Source organism: Kogia breviceps, chromosome X (genome assembly GCF_026419965.1).
Source record: "Kogia breviceps isolate mKogBre1 chromosome X, mKogBre1 haplotype 1, whole genome shotgun sequence".
In the NCBI taxonomy this organism is placed as follows: domain Eukaryota; kingdom Metazoa; phylum Chordata; class Mammalia; order Artiodactyla; family Physeteridae; genus Kogia; species Kogia breviceps.
Genome location: NC_081330.1, coordinates 120,007,291 through 120,023,805, shown reverse-complemented (window position 1 = coordinate 120,023,805; position 16,515 = coordinate 120,007,291). Strand labels below are relative to the sequence as shown.

The 16,515-nt window shown below is 42.7% G+C and overlaps 1 protein-coding gene across 9 annotated transcripts in view; it reads right to left on the bottom strand.

Moving 5' to 3' along the window:
* Positions 1–16,515, bottom strand: part of RAI2 (retinoic acid induced 2) — a 404,475-nt gene that overhangs the window by 353,793 nt on the left and 34,167 nt on the right. For 4 of the 9 annotated variants that reach the window (XR_010838573.1, XM_067023111.1, XM_067023114.1 and 1 more), the window contains one exon: positions 2,188–2,432. The exons of the other annotated variants lie outside the window; for them this stretch is intronic. The gene's annotated coding sequence lies outside the window, so the exon portion shown is untranslated. The remainder of the gene's footprint in view (positions 1–2,187; positions 2,433–16,515) is intronic. 9 annotated transcript variants of the gene reach the window in all.

Here is a 16,515-nt window from a genome sequence, read left to right as displayed (position 1 = left end):
GTACCCTACCTAAAGCTATAGTGAACCATGCTAGACATATATACATAAGAATCTCGTATGCAACAAAGGTCATCATACTAATCAGTGGTGAACTAAAGGTTTATTAAATAAACTGTCTCAGGCCAACTAGCTGACTAAATCAGAAAAAAAAGAGCCCCAAAGTTAGATTCTTACTTCACACCATACCAGAAAATAAATTCTTGATGGGTTGATAATTAAAAGAGAAACACAAGGGCTTCCCTGGTGGCGCAGTGGTTGAGAGTCCGCCTGCCGATGCAGGGGACACGAGTTCGTGCCCCGGTCTGGGAAGATCCCACATACCGCGGAGCGGCTGGGCCCCTGAGCCATGGCCCCTGAGCCTGCGCGTCTGGGGCCTGTGCTCCGCAACGGGAGAGGCCACAACAGTGGGAGGCCCATGTACTGCAAAAAAAAAATAAAATAAAAGAGAAACACAAATTTTATTTATTTATTTATTTTTTGTGGTACGCAGGCGTCTCACTGCTGTGGCCTCTCCAGTTGCGGAGCACAGGCTCCAGATGCGCAGGCTCAGCGGCCGTGGCTCACAGTCCCAGTTGCTCCGCGGCATGTGGGATCTTCCCGGACCAGGGCACGAACCCGTGTCCCCTGCATCGGCAGGCGGACTCTCAACCACTGCGCCACCAGGGAAGCCCCAGAAACACAAATTTTAAAACAAATGCTGAAATCATATTGACATGGTAACAAACTTCCAAAATATAAAAGCAGAGAAAGAAATCAATATGATCATCTATAAACACTAGAAATAAAATTAAAAGGCAAATGAGCAAGCAAGGAAAATATCTGTACTACATTTAATATTATTGACCTAAATACTTTAAAAATTAGTGTCTTTTAAAAGATGAAATCCTAAAAAAATAAGAACATGAAAAAATAAATAAAAGATGAAATCCTAATGGAAAAAAGAGGTGAAGATTGTGATAGACACTTCACAAAAGAAGAAATAAAACTGGCTAATAATGTGCGAGAGAATGTTCAATTTCCCACTAATAAATGAATGCAAATTAAAACATACTATTTTTACCTTTCAAACTGATAATAATTTAGAAATGATCATTTATAAATTGTCCTACTCTGTTTTGATAAATGTGCAATGACATGAACAGTCTCATTACCTTCTTAGAATGCTATAAACTGCTAAGACTTCCTGAAAGGCAATCTGGCAATATAGATCAATGGCTTTAGAAAATACCACGAACTTGACCCAATAATTCTACTTCTAGGACTTATAGCTACTAAAGAGGTAATCAGAAAAGTGGGCAGTGATGAATGTACAAGAATTGTCCCCCCAGCTTTGTCTATAATAGAAAAAATTGGGAATCACCTAGAAGAATGGCTAAATAAATGATGGCACACTTATTTAATAAAACCTTAAGCATCCAGTAAAGAACACATTTTTGAGGAATATTTAATGACACGAGAAAATGCTCAGAACATAACGGAAAAAGCAGGATATAAAACTGTATATTTCATGTCACAATTTTATAGTGAAATGCAATGAAGAAATGTTAGTAGTAGTCTCTGTAGTGAGATTATGGGTGGTTTCTAGTTTCTTCTTTATTCTTTTCAGTGTTTATCCTCCACATTTTCTAACTTTAAAAGTTTTTACCTTTATAATCAGGAAAAAAGCAAATGAAATGTTATAATCCTTTTTAGCTTTACCATATTTCCAGGGGGAAATTCTATCTTGATTATTCGTAAAGCTGAATGTTCTGTTTCCGACTTAGCAGAGCCTGTATAAGCTAAGGACTGACTCTAAGTCAGCTATCCCGGTGGGCCTGGTAAACTTCTCACCTTGTTACTCAGGCAACTTCCCAGTTCAATGTTTTCCATGCCAGCCTTGTCTGTGGCACAACTTAGAAGTTCTGAATTTTTTAAGAACTCAAGCGAAATTCCTCAGAAAACATATCTGGTTAGTAGCTACCTGTTCATTGAAGCAGTGAAAGTAATGGGGAGCAAAGACAGGGAATTCTTTTAAAAGCACTCATTTTACTTGAATTATCTAGAAAGAAAAGGAAAGGGAGGAGGAAACCTCTTGGATCTAAAAATAAATCGCTGCAGTGTCCATTGAAGGTCACCATTCCGGTTGTAGGATGCTGTGTAACAAATCACTTCAAAGCTTAGTGGCTTAATATAAGAATCATTTATTACCTCTCATGGTTTTCTGAAGTTCAGGAATCTGGGAACAGCTTAACTGGTGAGTCTGGCTCAGTCTCTCATGCAATTGCATTAAGATGTCAGCTTGTCTGGGACTGGATCAGGATCTACTTCCAACATGGCTCACACTCATGGCTGGCGAATTGGTACAGGCTGTTGTCTGCAGGCCTCAGTTCCTCTCTCTGTGTGCCCCTGCACAGAGCTACAGAGGTGTCCTCATGGCATGGTGCTGGCTTCTCCTAGAGGGAGGGATCCAAGACAGAGGCCCCAATGCTTCTTAGGACCTAGCCTCAGCAGTCACACTGTCATTTCTGCAACATCCTATTGGTGACATAGGTCAGCCCTATTCAGTGGTGGAGGGAAGGAGAGGGGAGGGGAGGGGAGGGGTGTGACTACCAGGAGGCAAGAATGAGTGGAGGCCATTAAATAGGCTGACTGCCTGCTTACCTATCCAGCATCTTGACAGTGACCACTTCCTGACAAAACCACAGACTTGTCTGGGTGTCTTTCTTTCCCCGATACCACTGGCGAGACTAATAGAGCTAAATGTAATTACAGCCCCTTTGACAGTGATTGGCTCAAAATTCCACACCTAAGCCAGTTAGCACATGGCATCCTCCCAGCCTCCATGATTACTCAGGGGTTGGTGTATGACCAGATTCAGGCCAATGAGGCACAAGAGGACACTTTTGGGGTGCTTCTTAAAGAGAACCACCAGAAAAGATGCTTCCTGTCTTCATCGGGCGTTTTGGGGTATGGATCTGAGCCCCAGGGGTACCGTAGCACCTTCTACCAGCCTGAGAATCAAGCCACCCTGTGGAGGAGGAGAGCTGAAAGATTCTCAAGAGAAGATGGTCTTCATAGGACCAAAGCTGACCAATGCCCTGCCAATGGGCTCATCATTTACTTGGAGCAATTAACTTCCCATATTTTTGAAGACACTTTAAGATCGGGTTCCTAGCATATACAACCAAACCTGATTTTTCTCACTTGCAAAATGGAGATAGGATGAGGCTAAAAGAAAAGCAGGCTAAAAGAAATGAAGACAAATGTTTTGACTAGAAGAAATCTTGCTCTTTAACATTAGGGGTAATTATATCTACTTGAACCAAACCAAAATTTGGGACAGCTACCCTGATATGTGGATAAGAGTATTACCAAGCAGCTTTGATCCAACACGTCCAGAACCAGCAATGGCTACACCCATAGGCCAAAGAGATGACTGCTTTGTGGGTGCAAGGTCAGGACTGCCTGAACAGGATGTGCTGGGATCTGGAGTCCCAGCTGGGGGAACAGTAAGCTCAAGACTTCTGAGCTGTGGTGAGGGACACCAGGAGGGTCACACAAAACTGATCTTCAAAATGAGCACCAAGTGGCCCCAAGAGGTCCACCACTTCTGGCCAGTGCCTGAAATGCCACATGAGCCCCTTGATCTAAGGCTGAGAGGAGGAACACGATGAAGCTTAACAGTCACTAGCACCTCACCATAAACTGAGGTCTTAGCCCCGCCTGAGATTTGTGTGCGATACTTGTACAGAATAAAGGAACATGCCATGGAAGTGAAGGGACAGAGAAAGAAGTCCAAGAATCTGGAGGGCACTGAAGACTAACTTGGCTGCATCGTACTTTTGCAGATAGCGTAAAACTTGGCTGATTCATAGTTTTGCCAGTGGCAGGTCATTTACGATATTTAAGAAGCATGTAAATAGACTTGCTATAATGCCAGGCACTGCACTTGAGTGCTTTATATTTACTTATTTAATCCCGTCAACAATCCCATGAAATAGGTATTCTTATCATCCTTATTTTACAGATTAGGAAACCGTAAAATAAGGCCCAGAGATGTTAAGAAACTGGCCCAAGGTCACACAGCTAGAAACCAAGGCACAGAGAGGTTAAGTGGCTTGCCCATTATCACACAACTGGTAAGTGGTAGAGTCAGGATATGACTACAGTCTTTGCTGTCGGGGCCCGTGCTCCTAACCACCATGCCTGCTGCCTATGCTATCACATTTCAGTTTCTTTGCAGGCTTGCTGTTAAATGTCCCCTGGTGGGGATGTTCCTCTCTGCATGACTGTTTACCCTAGGGTCTTAGTGAAGCTGGAGCAGATTTAAGTACATGTGGTAGCCGTGGGTGGTTTTTCTATCAGGTCTGGCCCTCAGTCCTGGGACACTGGGTTGCCGCAAACTCTAGTTATGCTGTCTTCAACCAGCCTGATGAATAGCCGTAACTTAATGCAGCCAATCACGAGGGACTCAGGCCAACCATTTACTTCTTTGCCCAAAGCTTCCTGCTCATTCCAGGCCTCTGCCCACCACACCCCCTCCTTCTTAAATACTACCATCAGTGCTGGGGTCATTAGGGAGAAAACCAATGAAGAGGAAATGATTATCAAAGTTACATCTGCTCTTCAGGCAGCTGTTCGCTTTCCTCATTAGGACAATCAATCATTTCTCAACCTCATTTTTGTAACGAGGAAAAGGCTTCATGTATTCTAAGACTAAGGAGTAGGAATGAGGGAATTAAATCCCACAGGTCTTTAGCTGATGGGATTTTTTTGTTGTTAATATTCTGTCCTCGCCAATGACCTAATTAAGCTTTCAGTGAATGATAAACTCTCAGCTCCTCTGTCTCGTTTCCACCCGTGCTTTTGCAGAAGAGGAGCTCCACACGCCCAGTGGTCCATGCCTTTTCTTCCAGCTTTCTTTTCAGTCTCATCTTTGTAGATTAAGCTCAGCTTTCTCTGACTTCCTGCAAGGGCTTCTTGGAAATGTGTCATCATCACTAAAACCTCACAGCCAAGTTGCAGTGTCACAGAGGCATTAAGTCATATATCCGTGCAGTCAGAACTGTGGGGGAGGCAATTCACCCCGTGTAATGATGATGAGCCCCAACTATGGAGGCAGACTGCCCAGGTTCAAATAGCAACTTTGTCCCTTACTAGCTATTTGACCTTGGGCACATTACTGAGCCTCTTGGTGCCTTGGTGTCCTCATCTGCAAAATGGAGAATAAAAGTATATACAGATCTCCTGGGGTTGTTGTGGGGATAAGTTAAATAATAGTATACATAAAGCACTTAAAACAGTGCCTGGCACACAGTAAACAAAATTTTATGTATATCTATTATTATTGTTGCTGCTGCTGCTGTTGTTATTATCTAGTTCACCTGCCTGTGATGCTTATATGTCCTCTTTTTTGTTTGTTTGTTTTTTGTTTTTTTTGTGGTATGCGGGCCTCTCACCGTTGTGGCCTCTCCCGTTGCGGAGCACAGGCTCCGGACGCGCAGGCTCAGCGGCCATGGCTCACGGACCCAGCCGCTCCGCGGCACGTGGGATCTTCCCGGACCGGGGCACGAACCCGCTTCCCCTGCATCGGCAGGTGGACTCTCAACCATTGTGCCACCAGGGAAGCCCTTATATGTCCTCTTGAACATCTTCCTCTTCAAACCCCCAAAGTCTGATCAGCCCAACTATCTGACTTCTCCATGCCTGTGTCCTGGCTGTTGAGAGTTTTGGGGAAAATCAAACAAGTGTGTGGACTGCAAACTCATGTTCTCCAAGCTAAGCCCACTCCCCAGGTACTCCATTGGTATGCCATCGGTGTACTCCACCAACCAGGATCCAGGCAGAAAGACAAAGCACCAGTTATTTCAACAGAGGTAAACCAGGGATGGGAGATGAAATTGCTGAAAAAGACACTGAAGAACTCAAAAGGTAGACAGAGGACGCTGAGATAACACAGGAATCAGTGGCCTCCCCGGGATGTGGAGGAACAAAGGGAAGAGGTTGAGGTTATCAGAACTTAGAAGCCTGGGGAAGGGACCCCATGGGGTTGTGACCCAGAGCCCCAGAGAGGAGACAACACCCATCTATGAAGGGATGTAATGAGGCTGATTATGAGAGTGTTGGGGAAAATGCAAACTGGATGGGAATCAATTAGTGCCAGGGTGATGCTCACAGCAACAGGAAATAGACATTAAACTCACAGGAAGCAAACAGGAAACAGCAGCCACCTGTCCTGCCGCACGGATCTTTCTAAAAAGCAAATGCGGCCAGGTCACAAGCCTTCTTAAATCCGTGGCTTTCTCTGCATCTCCAGCAGAGTGTGGCGTGTAGCTTGTTGTATGGGCCTCCTAGAGCTGGTCCTGGCTTGCCCACAAGCACTGTCTTTTCCCGCACTCCAAGCTCTCTCCCTGGCAGCATCCACGCCAACCATGTTGAACTCACTGCATTCTCCCAAACACTGCGTGCTTTTGTTCTGGCCTGGAAAGCTCTTCTCTAGGAACTCTTTGTTGATCACCCAAACTAGAAATGGCGAATCCTTTCTGTGTGCCCTCCCTATAAACCCAACATACTTCTTTTAGCAGATGCTGCTGGGGCCCTGCCTACATCTCCTTGGAAGAGATGCTTACTATGACAAGGAAGACACAGAAGGATGCTTGCTATGAACACCTGTCACTCCACCTGGGGCTGCATGTTGGCCCACCAACGCACCTTTGGCCAGGTGCTGGGAGTAGTGCTAGGGAGTTAATGCCACTCCAGACAGCCTTCAAATACTGATGAAGAGGGATCTGATGGCTAACTGCCCCAGCTGTGTGGCCCCTTGATTGGGAGAATGAGGCATATTTACACCGGCTGCTAGAGTTCCCCAGAGAGACTGAACCCTAGTTGCCTATGGTAGTAACTAGCTTAAAAATGCACCCTTGATCAGCTTTCTTCTGTTCCCTGCCTTAATTCCCTGATCTTTTTTACCAGTGTTTCCTAGCATCACTTCCCAAATAAATTACTTGCATTCGAATCCTTGTTGCACAGGCCTGCTTTGAGAGAAACCCAAATTACGACACTTCTCTCACAGCCCATTACATAGTGTTGTACTTCTGTTTAAACATCCCTATCACCCTAAGCACTCTCAACTCTATCATTCTTCTTGTATCCTCAGGTCGTAACACAGTTCCAGTCACCTAATATGCCTTCCATCCATGCTTATCGACTAAGGGGAGAGATCTGAAAACCAAAACTGTAGCAGTGTAAAATGTGATGTGTGATGAGCAGGGATTATTGAAGAAGGCTAGCAAGGGGCTTTGAGATTGTAATTCACATTTTTGGAGGTGGGGCTACTTGGGCAGCCAAAGAAAGGGAGTAGAATTGCTACTTCAGAGGAGATGGAAATAGCAGTAATAGAATCATTCACACACACACACACACACACACACAAACACACAGAGAAATGTGAGAGACAGGAATTTCGTCCCTTTCACCCATAGGTCTGGCTCCCACAGCAGCTGTCACCTCTAATTCTAACAATCATATATCCCTTTACGCTACTCTAAGAAATGCCATGCCCGAGTCACATCACTATGGCAGCCCTTTCACTCTGAGAAGCTCAGAAAGCAGGCAGTCCTAACATTGTCTGGCATGGCTGATGTCCAGCTAAAAGGCCATCTGGTCCCTCTCTAATCAGGACCAGCCATGCTGGGAATACTCCCTCCAAATTAATCCTTCCTGCGAATGAGATTGATCATAAATAAGAGCCTTGCCATAATGCCCAAGAGTGTCCCAGTTCTCTTATGACTGCCAGCATTAGAAATAAAATCTCCACATACCAGAGTCATTTCACCTTCTTCTGCAGGACGGCTTCTGTGCAGCCCAAGGGCTGCGTTCTATTATGCAAGTTATTCTGACCTCTTCTAGCCAAGCTCCATATCAACAGTTTTTTACCATATGCCCTCCTGCCTCGACAACCTGGGAGCTTCTAAATCAATGCATTTCACGATTCTTTCCAATAATATAACTACTAGAGAAGATTTTAAAATTATAACTATTTTATTATCTAACTTTTTTGCGCACCTACAATGTGCCAGTACAACTTACAAAGCACTGCGCAAAAATGTTTTACATACAGCAGCTCTTTAAATCCTCAAAACAACTCAAGAAGAAAGGTAGGTGGATTAGCTTCATGTCACAGTAGGGAAAGCAGAGAGTATGCCTGACTGGCTTAAACACAGGCTTTCCAACTCCCAAGCCTGTGCACTTTACCACAGTATTATTCTGGCATTATTTCAAACTTCATACAATAGAATTTTATTACTGAAAGGGATCATAGAGATTAACTAGAATCCAACCCCCTTCTGAGATGCTACTCCTTGATAATTTAACATGTGGTTTTGGCAATCAGACAGACCTGGGTTGGAGTTGCAGAGCTGCTACTTAACTAGCTGTGTGATCATAGACAAAACCTTTACTCTCTTGGGTTTCCCTGGTGGCACAGTGGTTAAGAATCCACCTGCCAAGGCAGGGGACATGGGTTCGAGCCCTGGTCCGGGAAGATCCCACATGCCGCGGAGCAACTAAGCCCGTGCGCCACAACTACTGAGCCTGTGCTCTAGAGCCCACGAGCCACAACTACCGAAGCCCGCACGCCTAGAGCCCATAAACCACAACAAGAGAAGTCACCGCAATGAGAAACCTGTGCACCACAATGAAGAGTAGCCCCTGCTCCCCACAACTAGAGAAAGCCTGAGCACAACCACGAAGACCCAATGCAGCCAAACATTAATTTTTTTAAAAAGAAAAAGAAAAAAAGACCTTTACTCTCTTTAAGCTTTTAGTCTCCCCATCTGTAAAATGGAGCTAATAAGTACCTCCTGAGGATAGGATTGTTGTGAGGAAGAAACGAGATCCTGTATGAAAAGGACTTAGCTTGCTGCTTAGCAAGTGTCTATTAAATATTAGCTAACACTTATGTAGTACTAACTACATGCCAAGTACTCTTCTAAGTGCTTGTCACACATTGAATTCATCCTAATTCCCAAAATTACCTCAGGAAGTAGCTGCTATTATAATCCCCACTTTACAGATGGATTAACTGAGGCATGTGTCAGACACCAAACCACAGACCCAGGAAGCTCAAGAGAACACCAAGCAGGATAAATGCCCAAAAAACTACACCTAGGTCTATCATATTCAAACTGCAGAAAGTCAAAGATAAAGAAAAAATTCTTGAAAGAAGACAGAGGGCAAAAATATCTTACCAATACAGAAGCAAGGATAAGAATTACATCTGATTTCTCATAAACCATGCAAGCAAGAAGAGAGTGGAGCAAAATATTTAAAGTGTTAAGAGAAAAAACTCACCAACCTAGAACTCTGTAACCTTTGAAATTATCCTTCAAAAGTGAGGAGAAATAAAGATTTTCTAGGACAAAAATTGAGGGAATTTGTTGCCAGAATATCTCCCTTGCAAGAAATGTTACAAGAAGTTCTTCAGAGAGAACAAAAATGATATATAGGTCAGAAACTTGGATCTACATAAAGACAGACAGAACATCAGAGGATGAATTTTAAAAGGCAAAATAAAAACTCTTATTTTTCTTATGCTTAACTGCTCTACAGATAACAGTTCATTCAAAATAATAATAGCAACAATGTATTCAACTATGTGTGCTTACATGTGTATATATATATATATATATACGTATATATATATATATACGTATATATATATATATATACATATATATATATATATATATATATATACACACACACACATATGCTTATGTATAAATGAAATGAATAATAGTAATGATACAAGGGATGGGAGGAAGGAATTAGGACTATTTAGTTGTTATAAGGTACCGGTACTACCCATGAAGTGGTATTGTGTTACCTGAAAGTGGACTCATATCTGCTGTAAATATATACAGCAAACTCTAGAGGAACCATTAAAAAAGTAAATAAGAAGTATAAGTGATATGCTAAAAATGAGAGAAAATGGAATCATACAAAGTGCTCAGTTAAAACCACAAAAGGAAGAAAAAGTGTGAAAGACAAAAATAGGAAAAAAAATAAGGGCAACAAATAGAAAACAGTAACAAATATGGTAGATAGTCATTCAACTATATCAATAATCACTTTTAAACATCAGTGGTCTAAATACACCAATTAAAAGACAAATTGTCACCACGGAAATACAAAGCATCCTAAGAGACTACTACAAGCAACTGTATGCCAATAAAATGGACAATCTGGAAGAAATGGACAAAATCTTAGAAAGGTATAATCTTCCAAGATGGAACCAGGAAAAAATAGAAAATATGAACAGCATTTTTAATGTGTTGCTTTATTAATTTTTGAAAGGTAATGTTCCCCCTCCTCATTTTCACCAACCAAAGAGGACAGTCCACATTCCTCCCCTACTGCCTTCAGTGATACCACATCTGAGATTCAGCCCCAATTTTCTTTCACCTTTTCAGGATTAATTAGAAAAATGTGCCCCCCAGTAGAAAATTAATATTTGAATTTGTGAGGTTATACAATCATTTTAGAGATTCAAAAAAATAAAATAAAAAAGATAGAAAAGAAAAAAAAATGACAAATTGTCAGAGTGGGCCAAAAAAACAAGACGACTATATGTCTACAAGTAATTCACTTTAAATATAACAACACATATAGAAAAGTAAATGAATGGAGAAAGACATACCACGCTAACACTAATAATCAAAAGGAAGCTGGAGTGGCTGTATTAATTTCAGAGAGAACAGACTTGAGAGCAAGAAAAGTCATCAGGGAAAAAGAGGGGCATTACATAATAATAAAGGAGTCAATTCTCCAAGACATAATATGTATGCACCTAACAACAGAGCATCAAAATATGTGAGGCAAAAACAAAACTGAAAGGAGAGATAGACAAATCCACTATTACAGGTGGAAACTTCAACACCCCTGTATCAGAAACAGATCCAGCAGGCAGAAAATCAGTAAGGACATAGTTGAACTCAAGAGCACCACCAATCAACTGGATTTAATTGACATCTATAGACAACTTCATCCAAAAATAGCAGAATAGAGGGGGAGTCAAAATGGTGGAGGAGTAGGAAGATGTGGAGTTCACTTCTCCCCACAAATGTAGCAAGAATACATCTACAGATGGAAGAATTCTCACAGAGCATGTGCTGAACACTAGCAGAGGACCTCGGATACCCAAAAGGACAAGAAAGATCCCTGTGTAACTAGGTACAATGAAGGAAAGAAGAAGGGAAAAGGAAGAGAAGAGCAAGCGGGATGGGACCTGTGCCCCTGCGAGGAGAAGCTGAAGGAGAGGTTCCTGCACTGGGAAAGACCCCTCACTGGTGGGGAGATCAGCTGGGACAGAAGTGGAGCTTCAGAAACCAGGAAGAGAGTGCAGCAATAGGTCTGTGGCAGGAAGGACAGAGTGAAACCTGCACAAGCAGTGTGTGCCACAGCCCTGTGCATCCCAGCCCGAGACATGTGTCCACCAGTATGCACAGGGACTGGGTGCTGGAACTTGGGGGTTTGGAGAGCAGACCCAGGGAGAGGGCTGCTGCCAGCTGTGAGGAGACGGTCTGAGGGGATGAGAGTGAGGAGCCCTGCAACTGGAAATGCTTGTGGAGGAAGCCACGACAGCCATAGAAGCAAAGTGCCATTGTTGAGTGATGTGCAAAGGGCGGGGTCCGCCATTGCAGCCTCTCTCTCCATGTGCAGGCCCCTGCCTCCACAGGCACTAGGAAGGGCTCCCGCTGGAGTGGGTTTGCACACCCCCAGCTGCCGCCGCCTCCTCTGCCACCTCCCACCCAGGCAGGCTCACGTGCTCCGGGGCAGTCTCGGGAGCAGATGCCTGTCGGTGGCCCACATGCAGAGGCAGGGTTGAAACCACAGCTGAGCCCCGGGGGTTGTATGACTAAGGAAGAAGAGCTGAAATCTCCCCTCGCAGCTGTGTGAACCATGGGTTTATACCCTGGCAACTGGCTTTGTAAACTCAGCACCTACAGAACATCTGAAAGGATAATGAATGCTCCTGCAGCTGAGATGGGTCTAGCTTTAGCACCTGTGGAATCTGTGGGCAGGTACATGCGGGGGTTGGGCCAGGCCAGAGTCTGAGCTGCCTCCATAGTGCCCACAGTGGGTCCAGATCCATGATTACTACAAGTATATCTACATTGCTGGCCTGGTGGAAACAATGCCTCAGAGACACCAGGACCAATTGCTGACACACCCACAGTTAAAGTGAGGCCAAAAGCAGGGCCAACAACAGTGTAACAGTGTGAAAGGTGACACAACAGAGCACACCCACAGGTGAACAGCTCCAAAGGAGGAATACTCAGTGGCTTCTCTCCCAGTGGGAGTGCTCCAATGCCACCTACCCTGAAGCACAGATCAGAAACAAAGCTAGGGAACAGATCGGGGGGCCTCTACTCCAACAACTAGGGAGGAGAACCTGCTCCTGACAGGGCAGTGACAACCAAAGAGCAAAGGGAAGGCCCTGCTCAATATCCAGTGCAGGCTCTGATCACCACAACATCAGTCACACCTCCGATGAAGGGGATAAAGGCCAGCCTACACTGAGGAAAGAGGTGGCAGACATCCATTCTAAAAACAGCCCTTGGACCAAAAAATAGTAAACACATGCAGGCTACAGAGGGACATTCCCACATAAAAATAGCTCTCCAAGACAGGCTGAGGGTCTGGCATTGGGAGGAAGAACCCTCAAAACATTTAGCCTTGAAGCCCAGCAGGGCTTGAGTGCAGGAGCTCCACAAGGTTGGGGGAAACAGAGACTCCACTCTTGGAGGGTGCACACAAGACCTCACATGCACGAGGATGCAGCAGAAAGCAGTACCTCCATAGGAACCAGGGCTAGACCTACCTAGGGGTCTTGGAGGGTCTCCTGGTGAGGTGAGGGTTGGCTGTAGCCCACTGTGGGGACAAAGACACTGGTAGTGGAGGCCCCAGGGAATACTGATCAGCATGAGCTCTCCCAGAGGTCCCCATTTTGGCACCAAGAGGTAACCCCATCCAGCAGCCTGCAGGCTCCAGTGCTGGAAAGCCTCAGGCCAAACAACGAACAAGATAGGAGCACAGCCCCACCCATCAGCAGACAGGCTGCATAAAGTCATACTGAGTTCTCAGCCAGCTGAAAACACACCCCTTGACATGGTCCTGCCCACCAGAGGGACAAAACCCAGCTCCACCCACCAGAGGGCAGGCACCAGTCCCTCCCACCAGGAAGCGTGCACAAGACCCTTGACTAACCTCACCCACCAGGGGGCAGACACCAGAAGCAAGAGGAACTACAATCCTACAGCCTGCAGAAAGGAGACCATAAACACAGAAAGTTAGAAAAAATGAGACGACAGAGGAATATGTTGCAGACAAAGGAACAAGATAAAAGCCCACAAGAACAACTAAATGAAGAGGAAGTAGGCAATCTACCAGAAAAAGAATTCAGAGTAATGATAATAAAGATGATAGAAAAACTCGTTAAAAGAATGAAGGCACAGACTGAGGAGATACAAGAAATGTTTAAAAAAGAGGTAGAATATTTAAGGAGGAAACAAACAGAGATGAACAACACAATAACTGAAGTGAAAAATACACTAGAAGGAATCAACAGCAGAATAACTGAGGCAGAAGAATGAATAAGTGAGCTGGAAGACAAGGTGGTGGAAATCACTGCCACAGAACACAATAAAGAGAAAAGAATTTTAAAAATGAGGATAGTCTCAGAGACCTCTGGGATAACATTAAATACATCAAGATTCGCATTACAGGAGTCCCAGAAGAAGAAGAGAAAGGGAAGGGGCCTGAGAAAATATTTGAAGCAATTACAGCCAAAAACTCCCTAACATGGGAAAGGAAATAGTCACCCAAGTCCAGGAAGCACAGAGAGTCCCATACAGGATAAACCCAAGGAGGAATGCCAAGACACATAGTAATCAAACTAACAAAAATTAAATACAAAGAAAAAATATTAAAAGCAACTAGGAAAAAGCAACAAATAACATACAAGGGAATCCCCATAAGGTTATCAGCTGATTTTTCAGCAGAAACTCTGCAGGTCAGAGGGAGTGGCAGGATATATTTAACGTGACAAAAGGGAAAAAACCTACAACCAAGAATACTACCCAGCAAGGCTCTCATTCAGATTTGACAGAGAAATCAAAAGCTTTACAAATGAACAAAAGCTAAGAGAATTCAGGACCACCAAACCAGACTTAACAACAAATTCTAACGGAACTTCTCTACGTGGGGGGATGGGGGGAGGGGGCCACAGCTAGAAACAAGAAAATCACAAATGGGAAAGCTCAATGGTAAAGGCAAACATACAGTAAAACTATGCTATCATCCACACACAAATATGATATCAAAACCAGCAATTGTGAGGAGAGTACAAATGCAAGAAATGGGAAATGCATTTGAAATTAAGCGACCAGCAACTTAGAACAACCTTATAAACTTATAGACTGCTATATCATAACCTCATGGGAACTGAAAACCAAAAAACTACAATAGATACACACACAAAAAAGAAAAAGCAACTGAAACAAAACACTAAAGATACTCATCAAACCACAAGAGATGAGAACAAAAGAAAAGAAAGAAGACCAAAAAAACAAATCCAAAACAATTAAGAAAATGGGAATAAGAACATACATATCGATAAATACCTTAAATGTAAATGTATTAAATGCCCCAACCAAAAGACACAGACTGGTCTAATGGATACAAAAACAAGACCCGTATATATGCTGTCTACAAGAGACCCCTTTGGACCTAGGGACACATACAGACTGAAAGTGAGGGGATGGAAAAAGACATTCCATGCAAATGGAAATCAAAACTAAGCTGGAGAGCTGGAGTAGCAATTCTCACATAAGACAAAATAGACTTTAAAATAAACACTGCTAAAAGAGACAAAAAAGGACACTATGAAATGATCAAAGGATCAATCCAAGAAGATATAACAATTGTAAATATACATGCACCCAACATAGCAGCACCTCAATATATAAAACAAATGCTAACAGCCATAAAAGGGGAAATTGACAGCAACACAATAGTAGTGGGGGGATTTTACACCCCACTTATACCAATGGATAGATCATCCAGACAGAAAAACAATGAGGAAACACAAGCCTTAAATGACAAATTAGACCAGATGGACTTAACTGATATTTAGAGGGCACTTCATCCAAAAGCAGCAGAATACATGTTCTTCTCAAGTGCACATGGAACATTCTCAAGGATAAATCACATCTTGAGACACAATCAAGTCTTGGTAAACTTAAGAAAACTGAAATCACATCAAGCAGCTTTTCTGACCACACTCTGAGATTAGAAATAAATTACAGGAAAAAAATGTAAAAAACACTAACACATGGAGGCTAAACAATATGTTACTAAACAACCAATGGATCACTGAAGAAATCAAAGAGGAAATTTTAAAAATACCTAGAGACAAATGACAACAAAAACATGATGATCCAAAACCTATGGTATGCAGCAAAAGCAGTTTTAAGAGGGAAGCAATACAATCTTAACTCAGGAAACAAGAAAAATCTCAATTAAACAACCTAATCTTACACCTAAAGCAACTAGAAAAAGTAGAACAAACAAAAGCCAAAGTTAGTAGAAGGAAAGAAATCATAAAGATCAGAGCAGAAATAAATGAAATAGAGACAAACAAAACAATAGAAAAGATCAATGAAACTATAAGTTGGTTCTTTGAAAAGATAAACAAAATTGATAAACCTTTAGCTAGACTCATCAGGAAAAAAAGCAAGAGGGCTCAAATCAATAAAATTAGAAATGAAAAAGAAGTTACAACTGACACCACAGAAATACAAAGGATCATAAGAGACTACTACAAGCAACTATATGCCAATAAAATGGACAACCTAGAAGAAATGGACAAATTCTTAGAAAGGTACAACCTTCCAAGACTGAACCAGAAAGAAATAGAAAATATAAACAGACTAATCACAAGTACTGAAATTAAAACTGTGATTTTAAAACTTCCAACAAACAAATGTCCAGGACCAGATGGCTTCACAGGCAAATTCTACCAAATATTTAGAGAAGAGTTAACACGTATCCTTCTCAAATTCTTCCAAAAAATTGCAGAGGAAGGAACATTCCCAAGCTCATTCTATGAGGCCACCATCACCCTGATACCAAAACCAGACAAAGATATCACAAGAAAAGAAAATTACAGGCCAATATCACTGATAAACATAGACGCAAAAATCCTCAGCAAAATTATAGCAAACCGAACCCAACAACACATTAAAAGGATCATACACCATCACCAAGTGGGATTTATCCCAGGGGTGCAAGGATTCTTCAATATACACAAAGCAATCAATGTAATACACCACATAAACAAACTGAAGAATAAAAACCATATGATCATCTCACCAGCTGCAGAAAAAACTTTGGACATAATTCAACACCCATTTATGATAAAAACTCTCCAGAAAGTGGGCATACAGGGAACCTACCTCAAGATAATAAAGGCCA